General features: G+C 56.9%; 1 protein-coding gene across 3 annotated transcripts in view; it reads left to right on the plus strand.

The window, feature by feature from the left end:
* Positions 1-573: 573 nt before the first annotated feature.
* SLC6A1 (solute carrier family 6 member 1) overlaps positions 574-19,015 on the plus strand; it is a 39,565-nt gene continuing 21,123 nt past the window's right edge. The window contains exon 1 of one of the 3 annotated variants that reach the window (XM_027957762.2): positions 574-713. The gene's annotated coding sequence lies outside the window, so the exon portion shown is untranslated. Of the gene's footprint in view, positions 714-4,919; positions 5,258-19,015 lie in introns of those variants that run through there. The other 2 variants (XM_060402624.1, XM_060402623.1) reach the window with 2 other exon arrangements.

Raw genomic sequence — 19,015 nt, forward strand, 5'->3', positions numbered from 1 at the left:
CTGCCCCTGGGAGGAGAGCAGAGAGGGGGCAGGGGCGCACCCTCCATCCACCCCCCATGAGGGCCTGGCGACCTACGGGGAGAGAAGAAGGTGATAGAGAAAAGAGACAGGGCAGATCGGCAGGGCTGGGAGGAGAAAAGCCCCGAGGGAAATCCTTGTGGCAAAGGACTGGGACAGAGACACAGACACCCGGCCCGAACCAGGAAAGAGGCCGCCAGACTGAAGGCGAAGGAAGAAGGAGCGTGAGGAGGGCGCGGGGAGAGGCGAGCGGGCGAGGCGGATGGGGCGGGGCAGAGAAGAGAGAAGAAAAGGAGAGGACGGGGGGCGGCGGGGGCGGGAGACCGGGGCGATGGGGAGAGAGGCACGGGAAGTGGGAGAAGGGAGAGGGGAGGCGAGGAGGGGAGCGAAGGGGGCGGGGTGCAGGGGCCGGAGGGCGGGGCGGCGCGGCGGCGCCCCTCCCCGGGCTGGGCGGGCTCCCGCGCCCCGGCCCCGCCCCCGGCGCTCCCCGCCCCTCTCCTCCCCGCGTCCGTGCGCCCGCCCTCGGAAGACCTGGCGCGCGGCGGGGTTGCGGGCGAGAAGCGCGCAGCGGAGGAACGGAGGAGCCCGGGAGCGCAGCGCGGCCCGAGCCGGGAGCGGCCCCGCGCCCGGAGCGCACCGGAGCGGCCGAGCTGCCCGCGCAGCGCCCGCCGCGGGCAGCGCAGCCCCGGCCGCAGGTAGGAGAAGGGCGGCCGGCGTCGGGGCGCTGAGTCTGGGACGGCCGGACGGCGAGACCGGGCGCCCAGAGCTGCCGCCACGGGCCGGGCGGGATGGGGTCGGGCTCGCCGAGTTTCCAGACCCCCGCGCCTCGCCCGGCCTCGGGCCCGCAGGAAGGAGCCCGAGGCGCCGCTCCGACAGTCGACGCGCACCCGGGCCATCCCTCTGGGATGCGCGAGGGGGCCGGGGGAGCACGCACGAGGGTCACCAAAATCTCCGGCTTTTTTCCAAGGGGTCGCGGGCCCCTTGGCCCCCCCCCCCACCCCCAGCTGATGCTAAATTCTGCTGGAGCCGTCGAAGCGCCCCGTTCACCCCCAGGGTGAACCCGGGAAAGAATGATAGCGTTTGGCGAGCCGTGTGCCCCTTCTCTGTGTGGGGTCAGCTGCTCCGAGGTCGAGCTGCGCCCCTCTTCTGTTCCCTGCGGGCTCCGGGGACCAGGCGACTGGGGAATGGGACACTTCCTTTCTGTCTTACACAGCTTAAGCTCTCCAGAAACGTTGGCTAGAAAGCACACCGCAGCTTGGGCTTGAGCTGAGCGCACAGAAGTCCGCGCCGCGCTCTCCGAGCAATGTAGGATTGGGGGAGGGGGGGCGTCCCTGAGGTTTGACGACTATGTCTGTCTTCTTGCCTTACATTCTGACACTTATTTTCCGGACACTGGAAAAAGAGGCGACCCTGCCACCCCTCGGGACAATGACCAGCAGGTCTCCATGGGGGGTCCTCTTGTACCCACATGTCCCCAAGGCTGGCATCTACAGACGCTGTGTTCTAGCTTAGCTTGCTTTTCGGCTAAGGAACCCAGACCCGGCAGCCCCGCATGGAGGCTCTGAGCTGATCTCCTCTCCAAACAGACGTGAATCCCGGGGAGTTATAATGCCCAGTGTCTGCCTGATGTGGGGCTTGAGCTCTCTGTCCTGTCCCGGGAAGCTCAGCCTCGTCTTCATGAAGAACTGGGGAGGGGGCACTGAATCAAATGGCTCCCGAGCTTTGGCGACACCCCCAAATCAGAGACTCCGTCAGGCTAAGTGAGCGGACTTGGGGGTCAGTCCTGATCTGTGATGTGCACGGTCGGTGTTCGGTGAGAGAGGGGGTATTGGGTGTTGGATATGGCCTAGATTCTCTCGTTGGCAACTTTGGAGGAAATGCATTCATAACAGAGCATGAAATGCGGTACCCCAACTCCGAGATTCCAGAACAAAGGATGTCAGTGGGAACCGCAGGCGTGTGTTCTCTGCCTCTTGTCTGTCTCTGTGAAGGGTAGACCCAGCCCCTGCCCTCGTCCTCACAGAGCAGCCCCAGACCCCCCACCCCAAAGGCAGAGGAGGCTGCAGGTCCCTGGACAAGTGAGAGGGACCTTTTCCCAGGGCGATGGGGCAAAATGGCCGAGCTTCCCTTGAGCCTCAGGAAGAAACTGTTAGGCAGGCTGCAAACAAAGAAACCGCTCTCTATCCAGCCAAGCACTGGCTCAATGGCCAGTCCTTAGAGGACGAGCCATGAGTCCCCGGCAGCGGGAGGAAACCCAGCTTGTCTGGCAGGGCATCTGTAGCGTGCGGTGAGCCTTGAGAATTACAGGAGAAAGGCGGCTGCTGCAGGGGGGGACGCGGGAACCATCTCTGCTGACACTCTGCCTGCCTGTTCTGTCCCGGCTGGAGGCTCGGTGAGGAGCAGGGTCCCCCAGGATCTCAGGATGGGGCTGGGAGGGGGCTTCTAGAGGCCCAGGAGGAGGGAACACGGAGGGTCAAGACAAGGAAGGAGTAGGTCCCTCAAAGCTGAAAGAAGCACAATCGCTCCGTCTGTCCCTGGTTCTCAGGTGCATGGCAACCTGGAGCTCCAAATGCTGTGAGTGTGTTTACCGGTCACCCAGGACCTTGCAGGCGCTCAGTAAGGATCTTAGAATAAAGCCAGCACTGATGGAAGGTGAAGACAGTGCGAGCGTGGACCTCCCGGTATCATTGAGGCTATGAAATACAGCCTCTGAGACCACAGCCAGGAACGACCCTGGATGAATGGGCTTTGAGCAGGGCTGTGGCTGCTTTCCACAGGTGACCTTGGGCAAGTTCTCATCTGTTTGGGGAGGTGGGGACGGAGTATTGAAAGCTGCTGGGTCCCCAGCTTGTGATTCCTGCAGTGACCTTGTGCAGCAGGTACTGTTCTAACCCCCCAGTTGGAGGTGAGGGACCTGCGGGACAGAAAGGGAACATGACTTGCCCAAGGTCACACAGCCAGGAGTAGGTGGGGCAGAGGTTTGAACCCCACTCCTCTTCTGACCTCCAGGCCAATGCTTTGTCCCGTTGATAGGTCTCTGGGCCTTGCTTTCACCTCCACAAAACGAGGTGGTGTGGCGATGGTCAGGATGACTGATAGTGAGGCCCCTCTGGGGCACCATCCGAGCAGTGGCTGCTCCCCTGCCTTCCCAGTATATGCTGAGAGCAGCTTTCAGTAAAGCACAGCGTCAGGTGGCCTCTTGCCTGCACATAAAGACGCTGTTCCCGCACTTGGCTATGAGCTCAGTAGCTGAGATGTCCCAAGTCACTTGGAATTTAGAAATGTCTTTTTGTCCCTTGCGGGTGTGTGGATCACAAGCCAAGCATCAACCCCAGTTGATTAATCCTTGCCTGCTGCCTCCAGCCCCCCAGCATCCCAAAGCCCACCCTCTTTGTCTTGAGAGCGGGGGTGGGTGGTGGTACCCAAGCCCCTCCGTGTCCCTGGCCTGAAACGGGCCTAGCACTTCCTCCCTTTGATCACCTGAGCCCTCTCGCCCAGCTAGGGCTCCAACACCAAACCCAGCCAGAGGCTCTTAATCACCTGAGCCCCAGGTAGAGACAGAGAAGTGTCTGCTGCCCTCTGCCTGTGTCAGGACTGCCCCTTCCATTCAGCCGGGCTGAGCTGCTCGAGTGGCGGGCAGAGCACACCTGCCGTGATGGAAGCAATTACATCGACAGCAACTGCAAAGAGCCCCTGCAAGTCCTCCCCGGCCCGCAGCAAGAACATCATCAGATGCTCAGCCGCTGCTCTGTGGCATCCCTGGCGCCAGCTCCCCAAGTGAGCCCTGAACCGGGGTGGGCTGGGGTGTGCACTTGGGGCCACCCATCCTCTGGAAGGTGGTGGGAAAGGGCATGGTACTTGAGAGGGGGAAATACTGGGAGGCCCGATGTGGACCCCAAGATAGGGCTTCCCAGGAAATGTGCCTCTGTGAGCCTTATGAACATCCAGCATCTTTACGCCGAGCTCACCTGAGGGCCTCCAGAGCAGAGGCAGAGATGGAATGAGTGGGGAGCCGGCTAATAGCGGAGACGGGGTTGCCTGGCATGGACCGTAGGTGTGAACGCAAGCTGTGATATTTCAGCGCAGACTTGGATTCAGTCATAAACAGGAAAAAAAAAACAAACTCCACGAAATGTGGTTCCAGTGATAATCTCATCAATAAACAGTCACAGCTAAGAGTTAGTGATATGCCAGGGGGCTGTGCTGTGCGCCTTCCTGACAGAACTGTGTCTTACTTCCACAAAGCCCCGTGAGCTCCATGGTGGAATTGTCCCTGGACCGATGAGGAAACTGAGACCGAGAGAGGTGAAGGCACCAGCTGCAAGACCACTGGGCTAGGAGCTGGCCCGGGAGCCCAGGTGCAGCCACGTGGTACTGACGCCCCTGCCATGAAGAAGGCCCTGGCCCCGACCGCGTGGCCAGGACCGCGACACCCTGTTTAAGGAGCTGCCCATTAGGAAGCACCTTGCATTCACCCTGTCAATTGAGCTTTGCCCCGGCTCAGGAGGCTGGTAGTGTGATCGCTGCTCTTTGCTAGCTGGGGAGGTTGAGGTACAGAGAGATGAATTTGTACCCAAGGTCCCTTGGCTGCTAAGTGGCGGAACTGGGCTTTGTGCCCAGGTGCCCCCATAATATATAGCGTATTTGTGACCTGTGCTTTAGATTCTCTTAAAGCTTGTGTTGATACCGTGCACCCAGCCACATTGCCCTGACTCTCAGGTGCTCCCCCCCAACCCCAACTTGTCACCACCCTCTTGCTGCTCTGGAAGTCCCCGGGAGCAGCCGAGGAAGCCATCAGCTCTGTTTACCGTGATCTGACATGACACCAAAGTGGCATGCGATTTGATGCGAGCTGCCTGCAGCGAATGGCCTTCTATTTTTACCTTTCTTACAAATTGGAAATTACAAGGAGGCCAGGTCTTGCGGAGTGATTGGCTGGAGCCCTGTGCAGGCAGGGGGTTGTGCAGCTAGGTGGAACAGGCCACATTAGGGTGCCAGGGGCCCTCCTGGCTACAGAAGAGGGTCCCCAGCTTCCGAGGCCGGATGGCATCATGGCAGTCAGGCCGGGCTGGAGGGTGGACGAGTTAGTGGCCTCTTCGGACAGTGATCTGCAGCTCTGCCCACCTGTCAGCTGCATGGTGTCTGCAAGACCGGTGTCGCCTGCCAGCTCTGGAGACAACTGGGTTCTGGCCAGAGGGACATTCAAGGTCAGAGATGCCCCGAAAGACACTGACAGCAGGTAGCTTTCACGGCCTTATTGTTTGGTGAGGAGGTTCTGTGCAGGGAGAAGGCAGCGGCCACAAGGAGGGTGAACAGTGACATTTGGTGTCAGCATTGCGTCTTCTGGAACTTAGTCCTGATAGCAATTCTGTCAGTCACCAGAACAACACTTCACAGTGCACAGAAAGAAAAAAAAAAAACGCTCTTGTAGTTGTTCTTTCTTTTGCTCCTGTCTGAACTATTCCAGGGGAAGAAAATATAGTCTCTGACAGAGAAGAGTCCTCTGTCCAACAAAAAGAGGCATTTTCTGTAAGTGACTTTCTCAGAAAGCCCTTATCGGAATGACCTTGACTCAAATGCAGCCTCTTTGCACACGTGTGAAATGCGCACACAGTTAATGCTACACCGACTGGCGCGACGCGCTTTCTGTTCAAGTTTGCAGTAGCTGGGAGCTCCAGGTGAAAGTAATATTCTTATTGTTTCCATTATTATCTATCTCCACTTTTTCGATGGGGAAACGGGGGCTCAGCAAGCCCTGTACACCCTCAGCCTGACCTCTGGTTTCCCAGCTGAGGGGAGTCACCTTTCCTAAGCCCTAATCCCAGTTCATCAGGGAGCCCCTTGGAAGGAACCTCTGTGGGAGGCAGGTCACAGCGCTGGGGTCGAGCCTGCCAGACCCACACGTGGAAAGGCACGGCGTGAGGTTTTGGAGGAAAGGGTCGCAGATCCTGTTCTTGCCTGCCCTGAGCTCTGGCCCGCTGCTGACATGTCCTCCGTTGTATCCAGTTGGGGTCTGAAGTGGACTCGTTTGGCCGGGGTGCCCAACTGGTGGCAGTGCCTGGGGACAAGAAGGATGCTTGCTCTGAAGTGCACGAGCACACCAGTGCTCATCTACACGGATTTGAGCTTCAGGGGCCCCGTGAGAGCATCCAGAAGGATCTGAGGGCCTTGGTGGCCTGGAAAGTTGTGGGCAGGTGTTCGCACATGAGCCTCAAGGTGGTTTGGGACCTGCCGTGTGGCTCAGAGTTATGCCCGACCGAGAGGGAAGGGAAGGGGTGGGTAGGGGATGGAAACCACTTGCCCTGGACATTACCCACTTCTCCTCTTCTCTCGACTGCTGCCCATGCTGAAGGTTGTGGAATAGGATGAGGTAGGGGGAGGCCGGGGGAACTTGGGGGTTTGACATGTCCCCTGGCTGCGTGGCCAGACCAGCCCTGACCAGCGAGGCTGGAGCACTTCCCGGGCATCGACTGTGGGCTGCCCGAGGAGGTGAGAACAGTGCCAGGGGACCAGCGGTGCCGTCCCCATCGGCCGGAGGATGACCCCAAGGTTGATGGAGGTGGGGTTGCTCCCCCCGAGTTATACTACAGAGTTCAAGCCCAGGTCTTGCTGATGCCAGCCCCCTGTGCCCTCCCATGCCACCTGCTGCCTCTGGGGAGCACCCGGGTGGGATCGTCGTGGGGGGAGCCAGCACAAAAGTGACCGCAGCCAGAGGCAGCCGCTCCCCACGTGCTGTGTGCTCCCCGTCCTGCGGCCAGCCCTCGCGGCCACCGAGCCTCGCGCCTCTCAGCACTCCTGTTGGCTGTCTCCAGCACTTGTGGTCAGGGACCCACCTATGGTTTTTGCAAGTGGGCTTGGGGGTGGGGAAGAAGTAGTCTTCCTGAAGGAATCTGAGTGCCCTTCCTCTATTGCACGGACATGCTTTTAACAGGTTGGCTCTGCACCGTGTCACCAAGTCATCCGATGCGTAGGAGCCCCAGTTCTGGGCTCTGACTTCTGACGCAGGCACCGAGCCCGGTATTTTATAAACTGTGTTCCAGGACCTTCAGTAGGTGACTGAGCCCAGGGCGGTCTCCTGGCTGCCCAGGTTGCTCCGTCCCGCTGACGGAGACCCGAGGCCTGGGCGTGTAGACCCCAGGAAGTGGTGGGGAGCGCCACCTCCCTGTGGGCTGCCTGGGAGCCTGAGGAATGGTGGGCTGGGTCCTTCCCCAATCTGATCCTTCCCCTTTCTCTGTCTATAAAGCCAAGGGCTTTGGACTGGACACGCCGATCGGCCACTCCATGCACCCGGTGCCAGCTCTCCGAGCGGGGAAAGGCAGGCTGCGTGCCCCACTTCCTCCTCCATTTCCCCCATGACAGCCTCCCCGAGACTAATGACTGGAACTATAAGGGCCCTTTCTCCGAATGGCAGAGAACGCCGCTAATGACAGAGCAGATGCAGCGCTGTTAATTATGCCGCGGGTATTAAATGAAATGCCAGCCCCAGAGGAGTTAAATAGCGCCACTGGGCTGGCAGCGGCTGGGCCTGAAAGCGGTGCCATCAGCCTGTGCCAAGACAGAGCTGCCCCCTCCCCAGTCCCGGAGCCAGCCGGCCCCCCTCCCCAGCATGGGGTCCGCAGCGGCTCCTTGGACCTGAGACGTTGGTGGCTGCTCTGGGAGATTTTCTTTAGCGGCCTTTGGGGACGGGGTGGTCAGAGGCCAATGTGGGCCAACTACGGGACCAAATAAAGCTTTGAGCACCTACTGTGTGCCAGGCCCTACTGTGGGTCATGCAGATAAGCCAGGAGCAGAAACGCCGTGTCTTCTGGGGTCTGCGGTGCCCCACGTAGTCGGGGACACAGAGCAAGCACTTAATTCTTGCTTTTGCTTGTTTCTGTGACTGCTTGAGGGGAAGCCAGAGGCTGCACAGGTCGGGGCCAGAGCTGGCCCGTCATGGGCTGAATGGGGTAGAAGGGCAAGGCAAGGGGACTGGCTTGCTTCCTGGGCACCGCCAGCCTAGCCTTTCCAGGAGCTGGGCTTCTCACTTGCTGGTACTCATGGGCTCCTTTGCCTCAGTTTGCACATCTGCAAATTGGGTTTGGGGCTTCTTCTCACACGGCTCAGTTGTAAAGAACCCACCTGCCAATTCAGGAGACGTGGGTTCAATCCCTGGCTTGGGAAAGTCCCCTGGAGGAGGGAGGGCATGGCAACCCACTCCAGTATTCTTGCCTGGAAAACCCCATGGACAGAGGAGCCCTGTGGGGTACAGTCCATGGAGTCCCAAAAGAGTTGGACACGACTTAGAGACTAAACAGCAACATGCCGGGCACAGTGAGGGCTGTGAAGACTGCAGGCAAGCCTGTCTCGGAATGAACCCTAGCTCTGGCCGTGGCAGGTCAGGAGGTTGCAGAAATGTCTGAAAAGTGGCATTGCAGAGGCAGCAGGAGAGATCTGATCACAAAGGCCGCTTCTGATTCTTCCTGTGGACTGAAAGTGTCACTCGAACCTTCAGACCTCCCCAGTCGCTCTGGTTCCCTGCCTCCTGCTTCTTGGACCTTGAAATCAGTTTCTGAGGTTTTTCTAGGCCAGGGAAAGTCACAAAAGCCACCCATTTCAGATACCTCTGTTATAGGTGGGTAAACTGAGGCCTAAAGAGGCGGGGTCTGAGGCCCACAGGTGCTAGGACCCAGAGCTCCTAACCCCTAACCCAGTGCTCCTTCCCCTGCCCCAAGCCCAGTGCCGCTGTTGAAAAATTATTAAATAGAGTTGGTGGAAGGACTCTGGTTGCCATGACAACGGAGCCTGTGTCCTCGGGAGATAATGGCGTTGCACAAGGCAGAGTGATGCGTGTTGAATGCTGATTCGGGAGCCGCTCGAGCGAGTGATGGAGTGAGTGGACGGGACTGTGTCTAGGGCTCGAGCTTCCCCAGAAAAGAGGCTGGGGGTGGGGGGTGGGGATAGCTGCAGGGAAACTGGCTTTGTCTGGAAGCACCCTTGCTGCAGCCTCGCAGGACGTGGTAATTTCCTTCATTTGTGGAGGTGCAGAGTGAGGTGCAGAGGGGTTAAGTGACTTCACCAGGTCACACACCTGTGCACGAGATGGAGCTGGGCTTCAAAACTCCGGTGGCTGCAGGGAGTCTGGGCTACGGAGGCCCTGGGAGAGGTACAGCCAGGGGGAGGGCAGTTGGTGAGCTGGGGACACAGTGTGCTCGGAGTACCTAGACCTCTCTAAAGACTGTTGAGGAGACTCTGAAACACAGAGCTTCTGGTGGGCTGGAAGCAACAATTCCAGCCCAAGAGGAATGGGAAACAGTAAGTCCAAAGCCCACCCTCGCACTTCCTAGCTGCGTGACCCTGAGCAAGCCACTTTACCTCTCTGAGACTCAGTGTCCTCACCTGCAAAATGGGGATAAGAACAGATCAACCTCATACAATTGTTATGAGATCAAATAGGGTAGGTAGGCAGAGCACCAGACCCCACTGCTGAGCATCAACCAAAGGGAAGAGCCTAGACAGGTAGGTGTGTTCCCATCCATGTATCGGCTTGTAAGATACGGTGTAGGAAGAGTAGGTGTAGATGGCAGGAAGAGTGAAATTGGCCAAAACGAGAACGAGAGCAGTAAATAACAGGGGTCTTCAGTGCAGGCTTAGTGAGTGTCACCAGGACAAACCCACAGCTTCCGTCCTTAAAAACGTGATAAGTACTCTGTGTTTGGAGGGCATGATTGGTGTATACCTCGCTGTAAACGTACCGAGCCCGCAAACCTGGGCACACACCAGGCTGGGGGAGTCGTGTCTGTTGTGTGCCGCTCTCCAAGTGAGCCCGTGGAAAATAAGCACTCTCACCCACGCCCTTCATCTCTCCATCCCGAACAGCTGGGGCAATATGCTCTCTTCCCTACCTGGGGGTCGGGGAGCACGGGGTTAACACCCCGAGGAACCCCAAAGTACATCATTGCATGCTGGCAAAGAGGGGAGGCGAGCTGGCAGACAGCCCCACTCCATTTAGGAAGCAGAAAGAGGGTGCTGGCCTCGGGGTTTGGCTGTTTCAAAAGCACGGCGGAGAGCTAGGATCCTAATGACTTAGAGGCAAGCGACCATTTTGTTCCCGCTAACCTGTCTGAGCACGTCCACCCCCAGAGAAGCAACCTGGTCCTGGATTCCCCAGAGAGGGAGGGTTGTCTGCTCGCTGCTGCTCCTGAGACTGGATGGGGGGATGGGGGGTGCGTGCGAAGCAGTGAGCCCAAACCGCCCCCCTCTCACCCCCAGACTCTGACTATTCCATCCTCGGCAGGCGGGAGGGAGGGTTGGGAGATCCATTCTGTGGACGGATGAAGACAGTTGACATTTAAGGAGGTTTGAGCAGATGTGCTAATTGCAGGGGGACCGTGTTTAGGGACCAGTTTGCTCTGAGAATTTGATGTGGTCGGCATTGACAGTGGCTTCACCATTGCCTTTTATCAACTGCCTGTGGGTTAAGATAACTGTGGCATCCTGCCTGGGACTTTTTTCCCATAGCTATCTTGAAAAAAAAAAAAAAAAAGTATCCCTAATCAGGTGATTTATTATAATTTCTGCCAGGTAACAAGTATTTAGTACGTACCAGGCTCTGCGTGAACTACTTTTCGTAGTCTCCCCAGGTGTTCCTCATAGTGGCCGTAAGAGGAGGCATTTTCACCTCCGTGTTCGAGAGGTTTTGCATTCTTGCAGCTTCTGAACTGACTGAAAACCAGGTTTCCTCACCCTCGGGGCCAGTGCCCTTAAACACTGCCCTATTCCATCCTGGCTCTTGACAAATAAACGTCCGAATACCCTTGACCTCCTGAGCGGAAGTTACTCATGAATTTCTTCATTGTTCCTGGGACTTCAGACCGTTTTCTCAATAAAAGTCTCATTTCCCCAAATGGGTGGTCTCTTCTCCCTACATGGGAATTTTTTTTTCCTGACGGAAATGGGGATGGGGTATCCATATGAGGAAGATTTCTTTAGAAAGCTTGGTGAATGAATCCGGAATGGATGTGTTGGCTAAAGTGAGCATTCGTTGGAGTCTTTCAGAAACAAAATTGGCTTTCTCTTGTAGGAAATACTTGAGACCCAGGAATCTGACCCTTAATCAACTGAAAATACACACCCTCCTCATTCTTGAAAAATATCCTAAAGCAGTGTCTCTCAAGATTTTTTAAAATCCATCTGAGCTGTATTAAAAGAACAGTAGGATTTGTTGTTTCCCAAATATAAACTCGAAATGCTGACCTCACTTTTTTAACCACCCTCCCCCAAATTTTGCATATTTCTTAGGAAAGGGGCAACAGAGGCCCCTCCTCCGACCACTCTGAGAAGGAGCTGTCTGGCATGGCTAGACTCTGCCCTATATATTAGAATTGCAAACTCGAAGGCCACGGAAGGCTGGGTGGGTCAAAGAACTGAGTTCAGAGGTCAGGAGCAAGGTGACAGTTGTGGGGGGACTTGTAATACACTGGTACATACACACCTTCTCCCCGTCCCCAAAGCGCTCAACCAGACACACGTGGGGGCCCGTTCTGGCCCGCGGGCAGGCGGCAGGCGCTCTGAGATCCCCAGTGGTTCTTAGGCGGACTGTGTGATCTTAATCTAGTCTGTCTTCGGGACATCGGTGCGTGGGTCTCTAGAGTGGGGCTGAGAAAGCCTGCAGAGGTGTCCGGAGGAGGAAGGAGGGTCGCAGGCTGTGGACACTTGGTAAGGGAGCCACGGAGCTGCCCGGGGCCGCTGTCATCCACAGCCCCGTCCTGCGGCGCGGGGTCAGCTGTGCATCTGCGGGGACTGAAAACCCTTTAGTTCCACCAACCCCCGCAGTACTGTGCTTTGCTTCTTCCCGAATCTGAGTTCTTAAAGGGCCTTCATCCTTATGGCCTACAGAGTCCTTCAAGCACTTCTTAAACAGGAGGAGAGGGTCCTTTAACCCTTGGTTTTCTCACAAGCGCGCCTTCCAAGGAGAAGAGCAGTGTGAAAAGAACGCTGGGCGGGTTGTCTTGTCACTCTCTATTTCCTGATCCGAGTTCATCCTTTCTGGCCAGAGGAGCAGGGGGTGCTTTTCAGAGGTGTCCCCTGGAGCAGAGACTCCAGCATTCCCCACACTGGGTGGAGGAAGCAGGGGAGAGGGGCGATGAGAGACTCGATGGTTCTCAGGGGTGCCTGGAGCCCGCCCTGGCTCAGCCAGTTAGGACAGCTGGAGGAAGCTGGGGGGAGGGAAGCCCCGGACCTGGTCGCAGTCTCAGCTTTTCAGCCCCTTACCTCCTGGAATTCTGCCCGGGTCTCTGAAACTTTGGCTTCCTCCCACGTCTCCCTCTTCAGGCTCTTGGGCTTCTCGGGTGGTGCTAGTGGTAAAGAACTCACCTGCTGATGCAGGAGACGGAAGGGACTGCGAGTTCAGTCCCTGGGTGGGAAGATCCCCGGAGAAGGAAATGGCAACCCGCTCCAGGATTCTTGCCTGGAGAATTCCATAGACGGAGGAGCCTGGCGAGCTGCACTCCACGGGGCCTGCAAAGGTCGGACATGAGTGAGCGACTGGGCATGCACACACCGGCCCCCTCCCTCCTTGGGGTCTGGGCAGGTCCCGGGAGGTCACCAGAGCAGGGCAAAGAGGAAACCGGCAGCACCCCTGGGTCTCCCCGCTCCCTCCCTTCCCTCCTTCTCTCTCCTGCCTTCTCTTCCTTCTGGCGCCTTCTCCCTGTCCTGCTGCTGCTCTTCTCCAGTCTCTATCTCTCCTTCTAAGCCTCATCTTTGGTGTCCAAGGCTTTCCTTACAGGAAGCAATCAAGAACCTGCAAGGCTCACTGAGTGAGCACATCTCTTCTGATCCTGTGACCTCAAGGTGGACCCTGACCCCACTGGGGCGGGAACGCAGACCCTGCAGAAATCAGCAGAAACTCCCAGCTGGGCTGGTCCCTTGCTTTCTGGACAGCCCGTTGTTCAAGCTCACCAGCACACCCCTGCTTTGGCAACGGGAGGGGCGCCACCTTCTCCGTAACCGACGTTTCTCGAGGACTTGTGATAGCAATGTCCCCATGGTGGGACTCAGGAGAGCGTGTGTGTGTGTGTGTGTGTGTGTGTGTGTGTGTGTGTGTCGGGCCCATGGTGCAGAGAGGACCAGTGGAGCTGGAGAGACAGGGTAGAAGGATCAGTTAACTCGTCAGAGGACAGAAGGCAGGTTGTGCAGAGGGACTGGGCCTTCCCCATCACCCCCACCCCCAGTCCCAGCTCAGCCCCCGTCCCTCCACCCCACCACATACTCAGCAGATGGGTGCTTGCCACGTCACCATCAGATCAAATCTCCCTTCTTTCAAAGGTCCCCAAGTCCCCCCTACTCAGTGCTTGCCGCGGGTTGCTGTCCAGTCGCTCAGTCGTGTCTGACTCTGCCACCCCACGGGCTGCGAGCTTCCCTGTCCTTCACTGTCTCCTGGAGTTTGCTCAAACTCATGTCCATTGAGTTGGTGATGCCATCCAACTGTCTCATCCTTGCCTCCTTACTGTGGGGTGGCGGGGGGGACGTTGGGGGAGAGGTTAAAAGCATGGGAATTGAGCAGATGCCTCCAGATCGCGGACTTGGGCAAGTCCTATTGCATCAGGCTCTGTGTCTGTGAGAATTAAAGGTGAGCATCCGTCAGATGAATGAAGGTTGCTCAGTTGTGTCCGCCTCTTTGCGACCCCATGGACTATACAGTCCATGGAATTCTCCAGGCCAGAATACTGGCGTGGGTAGCCTTTCCCTTCTGCAGGCATCTTCCCAACCCAGGCATCGAACCCAGGTCTCCCACACTGCAGGCGGATTCTTTACCAGCTGAGCCACAAGGGAAGCCCAAAGATACTGGAGTGGGTAGCCTATGCCTTCTCCAGGGGGTCTTCCTGACCCAGGAATTGAACTGGGGTCTCCTGCATTGCAGGCGGATCCTTTACCAACTGAGCTCTCAGGGAAGCCCACTGAACGAAAGCGCCAGATAAACCTTCCGCATGATCGCTATTCTTGCTCCGGGACAGAGCGCACCCCCTTCTCCTGCTTCAGAGCCCTTGACCGTTGCTGCCACCTCCCCAGCCAGGCTGCCTAACGGACCCCAGATTCTCGCCAGCCAGACCAAGTCCCTCCTCATTGTCTGTGAGCACATTATGCCTTGTCTCCATCCGCTCCGCCTGGGGTGGACTAGAAGTGATAGGCTTGGGGGGAGGAGCAAAAGTTCCGGTCCTGCTTCTCTCGCTGTGATTGTAGAAAGAATGTCCCACTTGTGTCCCCTTTCCACCAGCCCTAATGCCATCGTCTCCTGGTTTCTTGCCTGAATCCAGCCCCCGGCCGCAGCCGGGCGCCATCCCCCCTTCTCTGGGCTGTGGGAGAACTTCCCCAAGTGGATGTCGTTCATCCGGATGCCCAGCTGTCGCCAGCGCTTCGTGGCGGCAGGACCCAGACTCCAGCTGGTGTCTGGATCGCTCTGCACCCAGCATGGGACCCGGCTCCCTGGAGGTGCACGGTCGATCCAGGTCGGATTGGATTGAAAACTGCCTCGACAAAGCGAGGTGCACAGTCGGGCATTGCAGACGATTAGGGGCTAGAACAGATGTTAGCAGGCTGTGGACCGTGTGAGCGAGGCAGGCGGGCTGAGACGAGAAGCAGGATGAAGTCAGAAGGGTGCTCCGGGCCAGAGCCTGAGTCCTCTCCTTGTGCACGGAAGGAGACCAAAGCACAGAGAGGTGAAGGGCCTGGCTCTACATCACACGGCCTGTAGCGTGCAGAGTGAGGATTCAGACCCGGGTCTGCAGACTCCAGAGCCTCAAGCTGACTGCGCGTCCTCCTCTCCCCGCCCCTAGAAAGGCCTGCTTTTCTGCGAGCACAGGCTGTGTCTGCAGGCAGAGGAGAGCTGGGGACTCCTACGGGGATTGCCACCCCTGGGCCAGCTGCCTCCCGGGGGCTCTTTAGAGCCCAGCCCTGGGGGCCTGCTGATAGCTGCTCAGCTGGGATCCCACGTGACCCCTTGTTGGCTCCCAGGATGCCTGCAAGGTTTGCCCGGTCTGACCATGGGGACCAGTTAGCCTTCACAGAGCCAGACCTTGGGGAAGTAGAGTCCACAGCCACTCTGGGCTCCTTGTCCTTGGGGGTTTGCTCTGGAGGGAATTACATTCTCTCCCATCCTAAAGGTGGGCCTTGCAGGGGAGTTCTGCAGGCATCCGACTAGAGATAGCGGAGTGGGCTAGTTAAGGATATGGACACAGGAGACCAGCTGCCTGGGTTCTAGCCCTGGCCCCCCTAGTTCCTAGCTGGGAGACCTTTGGCAAGTCCCCCTCTCTCTGCCTTGGTTTCAGTTCGGTTTAGTTCAGTTGCTTAGTCGTGTCCGACTCTTTACCCATCAGTAAAATGTGGAGGAGGGGTGAGAGTGGCAAGTTATTGAGCCGGCTAGCATCTTACGGGAAAACTGGAACAAACTTTTTGACCAACCCAGTGCTCTCCATAAAGCATTTAGAGCACACTCTGATGTGTTAAGCCCCCAGCTCACTTTCTTCTCATACTTCAAGCTCTTCTTTCTCCTTCCTTCTTTGTTAACAAAAAGTTGGGGACTGTTTCCAGTGTGTATTCACAGACAGAAGAGCAGCATGACTTATTTCACCTTTGCGTGGATGGCATCACCAGCTCAATGAGCATGCGTTTGAGCAAGTTCCAGGAGTTGCTGATGGACAGGGAAGCCGGGCATGCTGCAGTCCATGGGGTCAAAAGGAGTCAGACATGACTGAGCATCTGAACTAACTGATGGATTTAAGAAGCCTCCAGCAGTTATAAAGCTGATCTTTTTCTCACTCTGGTTGCTGGGGTGGGATGTCCTCTAACCTTCTCGTAATTTCTGATTTGAGAGGCACCCTAGAAAACCAGACTTCCAGGCTCTCTGAGGCTGCAGGCAGGAGGGCTTGCACCTCAATTTCCTTCCCTGTAGCACGCTGAGAGGCCAGGCAGACACCTCTTCACGCTGATACCTCTCTTCCTCCCCAGAGCCCACAGGCAGGCTCAGAAGGCCAGGGGCCATGTCCATGTGCTTGAGAGCATTTCACATAGACCAGTGTCCAGAAGGCACCTGCTAAGTGAGCAGAGGGCCTGGGTTAAACCCTCTGTGACCTTGGGCAGGTTATTTGACCTCTCTGAGCCTCAGAACCATGATCTGCAAAATGGAACTAATAATCATTTTAGCGTCACTGTATTACGATTTGCTGGGCTGGGCCCAGGACTGGGACATCTCAAGCTAGCGGTCATCATGTATAAAGCAGTTACCATTGGCCCCGTTTCCCGACGAAGAAACAGACAGTTTGAGAAATTACATGGCTTACTTGAAAGTCAGCCTGGGATGTTGTGGAGGAGCAGCGTTCAGTACTGCTGAGAACCGCGCCTGGAACTGCAGATGGCCTTCGGGGTTGTCGAGGCCGCTGAGGGGTTTGCACCAAGATGCGGACCCTCCTTCCTTCATCTCCAAAGTGAGAGTGTGCAGGGGGCTGAGATCTGGGGGCCCTGGGGGTCTGTAAGGGCCATATGACTCCTGTGCTATGTGACCTCGGACCAGCCCCCAGCCCTCCTGGGCCTGTCTTCGTCTGTAGACTGCTGCTGTAGACCAAGTCTGGATCAGGAAGGAGGCTGGCTGCCTTGGTCCCAGCCCCAAGCCCCGCCTGGACTGAGAGTCCAAGGATGAGGGCCTAATATCTGGACTCACAGGCATCCGTTTTGCCAGGCAAAAAGATTGACTTCTCACCCCCTGACTGGGCTCTGGTCTCTGGGGCCAAAGTCCTGAGGCCTGGGAGACCCTCTCCAGCTTTTCCATCACAGAAGCTTCTCCAGGGAGCCTCCCCTGACTTGCAGGGTGATTCATAGCAAGGGCTGCCCACAGCACCCGCCTTTCACTGCACAGTCCAGCCTCCCTCTACCCTTTCTGCACTGAGCATCAGCTTCAGCATCAGCATCATCAATTGGGCCACTTTTATATGATGTTTTTCGAGTACAAAGCAGGCACTTCCGTAACTATTCATCTCTCTGAATGGCAATCTAAGCTGCTCTGTATCAAGTACTTACTGTGCGCCAGGCCCTCTGCTTCCCTGAGACTCATCATCTCACTTCAGTGTCGACACAGTGATGCTGTGAAATACAGGGGTCCAGGTTTGCAATCAGGAAACTGAGGCTCAAGCAAAGTAAACATCTAGCTCCTGGTCACCCAGGGATTTGAATCAAACTCCGTGAGATAATCAGGGTCACCCATAACCTGTACCCTTGGAAGCTGCCGTGGGCACCTGAATCCCAGGGACACTTGTTAAAATGCAGCTTCTGGGATTCTCTGGTGGTCCAGTGGTTAAGAATTCACCTTGGAATGCAAGGGACATGAGTTCAATCCCTGGTCTGGGACGATCCCACGTGTCTCGGAGCAACTAAGCCTGTTCACTGCAACTAGAGAAAGCTCAAGTGCAGCGTAGTTCAGTTCAGTTCAGTTGCTCAGTCCTGTCTGACTCTTTGCGACCCCATGGATTGCCACATGCCAGGCTTACCTGTCAATCACCAACTCCCGGAGCTTGCTCAAACTCACGTCCATCGAGTCAGCACAGCCAGAGGTAAATAAATAAATAATAATTTTTTTTAATGCAGCTTCTGATTCCATGGGTCTGGAGCAGAGTCCAGGACTCTGCATTTCTAACGGGCTGCCAGTCTGCCCTCGGAGAAGCACACTTTAAGTAGCAAGTCTCTGAGTAGCTGAGCCATTTGAGTTGAGACTCCTCTACAGTAACTGCCCCAGGCTGGCAAGCCTCAGTTTACTCATCTGTCAAATGGGTGACATAGGCCTCGGCTTCTTGAGGTGAAGTGAGGACTGGCAGACCTAAGATCTGTGAGATAAGCGCCTGGCACAAAAGAGGTGTTCAGTAGATGCTGGCTCTTCTTCCTTCATTGGAACTGTTATGGGTCTGGGTACGCAACAGATGCCCAATAAAGCCGTGTGCAGTGGACCGAGCCTAGCGTTTCTTCCTAAAAAGCAGGGAATAAACCATTATGTTTCCCTTTGGCATGCGGCCAAACCCAATATTAATTTTTTTCTTGAACCACAGAGTTTCAGAAGGGAAGAAAAGCGAGAAGAGCAGCGAATGTGGTCTGAAGCAAGCCTCTGTAATTTCTGTAATTACAGAATGGGAGGCAAAACAAAGCAGGGATGCAAGCGCTCACAGCATCATGGGAGGAAGCGGCCCCTCCCAGGCCTGTTTCTCCCCCTCCTCGCCCCTGCAGAGCACCCCCCTCCCCGCCCCGGCTCCCAGTGGGTTCTGGGCCCAGCCCCGGCCCTAGACAATAGCAGCCTGAGACTCCGTCTTGGCCTTTCTGCCTCTGCCTAGGTCCCCACCCCACGCAGCCGCCCTGCCCGTCCCTCTGATGCGGCAGCAGGACAGAGGGGGATTGTCCCAGGCAGCTGCCGTGCGCTCCCCTCCCCCCAGCCTGCCATCTGGCCTGGCGTTGGACTGCTTACTGCCAAGCCTCCAGCAAGGCCCGGGGGCCGCGCCTCCAAAGTGGATCCCCCACCACTCCTCACCAGCTCTGGCCTCGCCTTGCAGCCAGGCTTCAAGTCACCATCCTCCCTTGCCTGGACTCTCGGCTCTTAAGGAGCCTCCCGGCATCCTCTCCTGGGCAGCCAGAGAGGACTCCTAAATGTAAGTCAGGCCAGCCCTGCCGCTACGCCCTCCACTTTCTCCCTTCCCCTTTACGATGAAATCTGAGCTTCTCACTGTGGTCGCTGAGACCTTGCATGATCTGGCCCTGCCTGCCTCTAACTAGAACTGTCCCCTCCTGCCCTGGACTCCCGCCCCCCTGGCCTCCTTGCCGGCTTGCAATCGTGCCAAACTTACGCCTGCTCCGGGGCCTTCGCACTTGTTCTTTCCTCTGCTTGAAATGCTGGATCCAAGACAATCACATCTCTGGCTCCTGGTTCAAACTGAAAAAAAAAATTTTTTTGTTCAGGCTAAGTAATAAAACAAGCCCCAGGGCCAGTTTT

Source organism: Ovis aries, chromosome 19, assembly GCF_016772045.2.
Source record: "Ovis aries strain OAR_USU_Benz2616 breed Rambouillet chromosome 19, ARS-UI_Ramb_v3.0, whole genome shotgun sequence".
Lineage (NCBI taxonomy): Eukaryota > Metazoa > Chordata > Mammalia > Artiodactyla > Bovidae > Ovis > Ovis aries.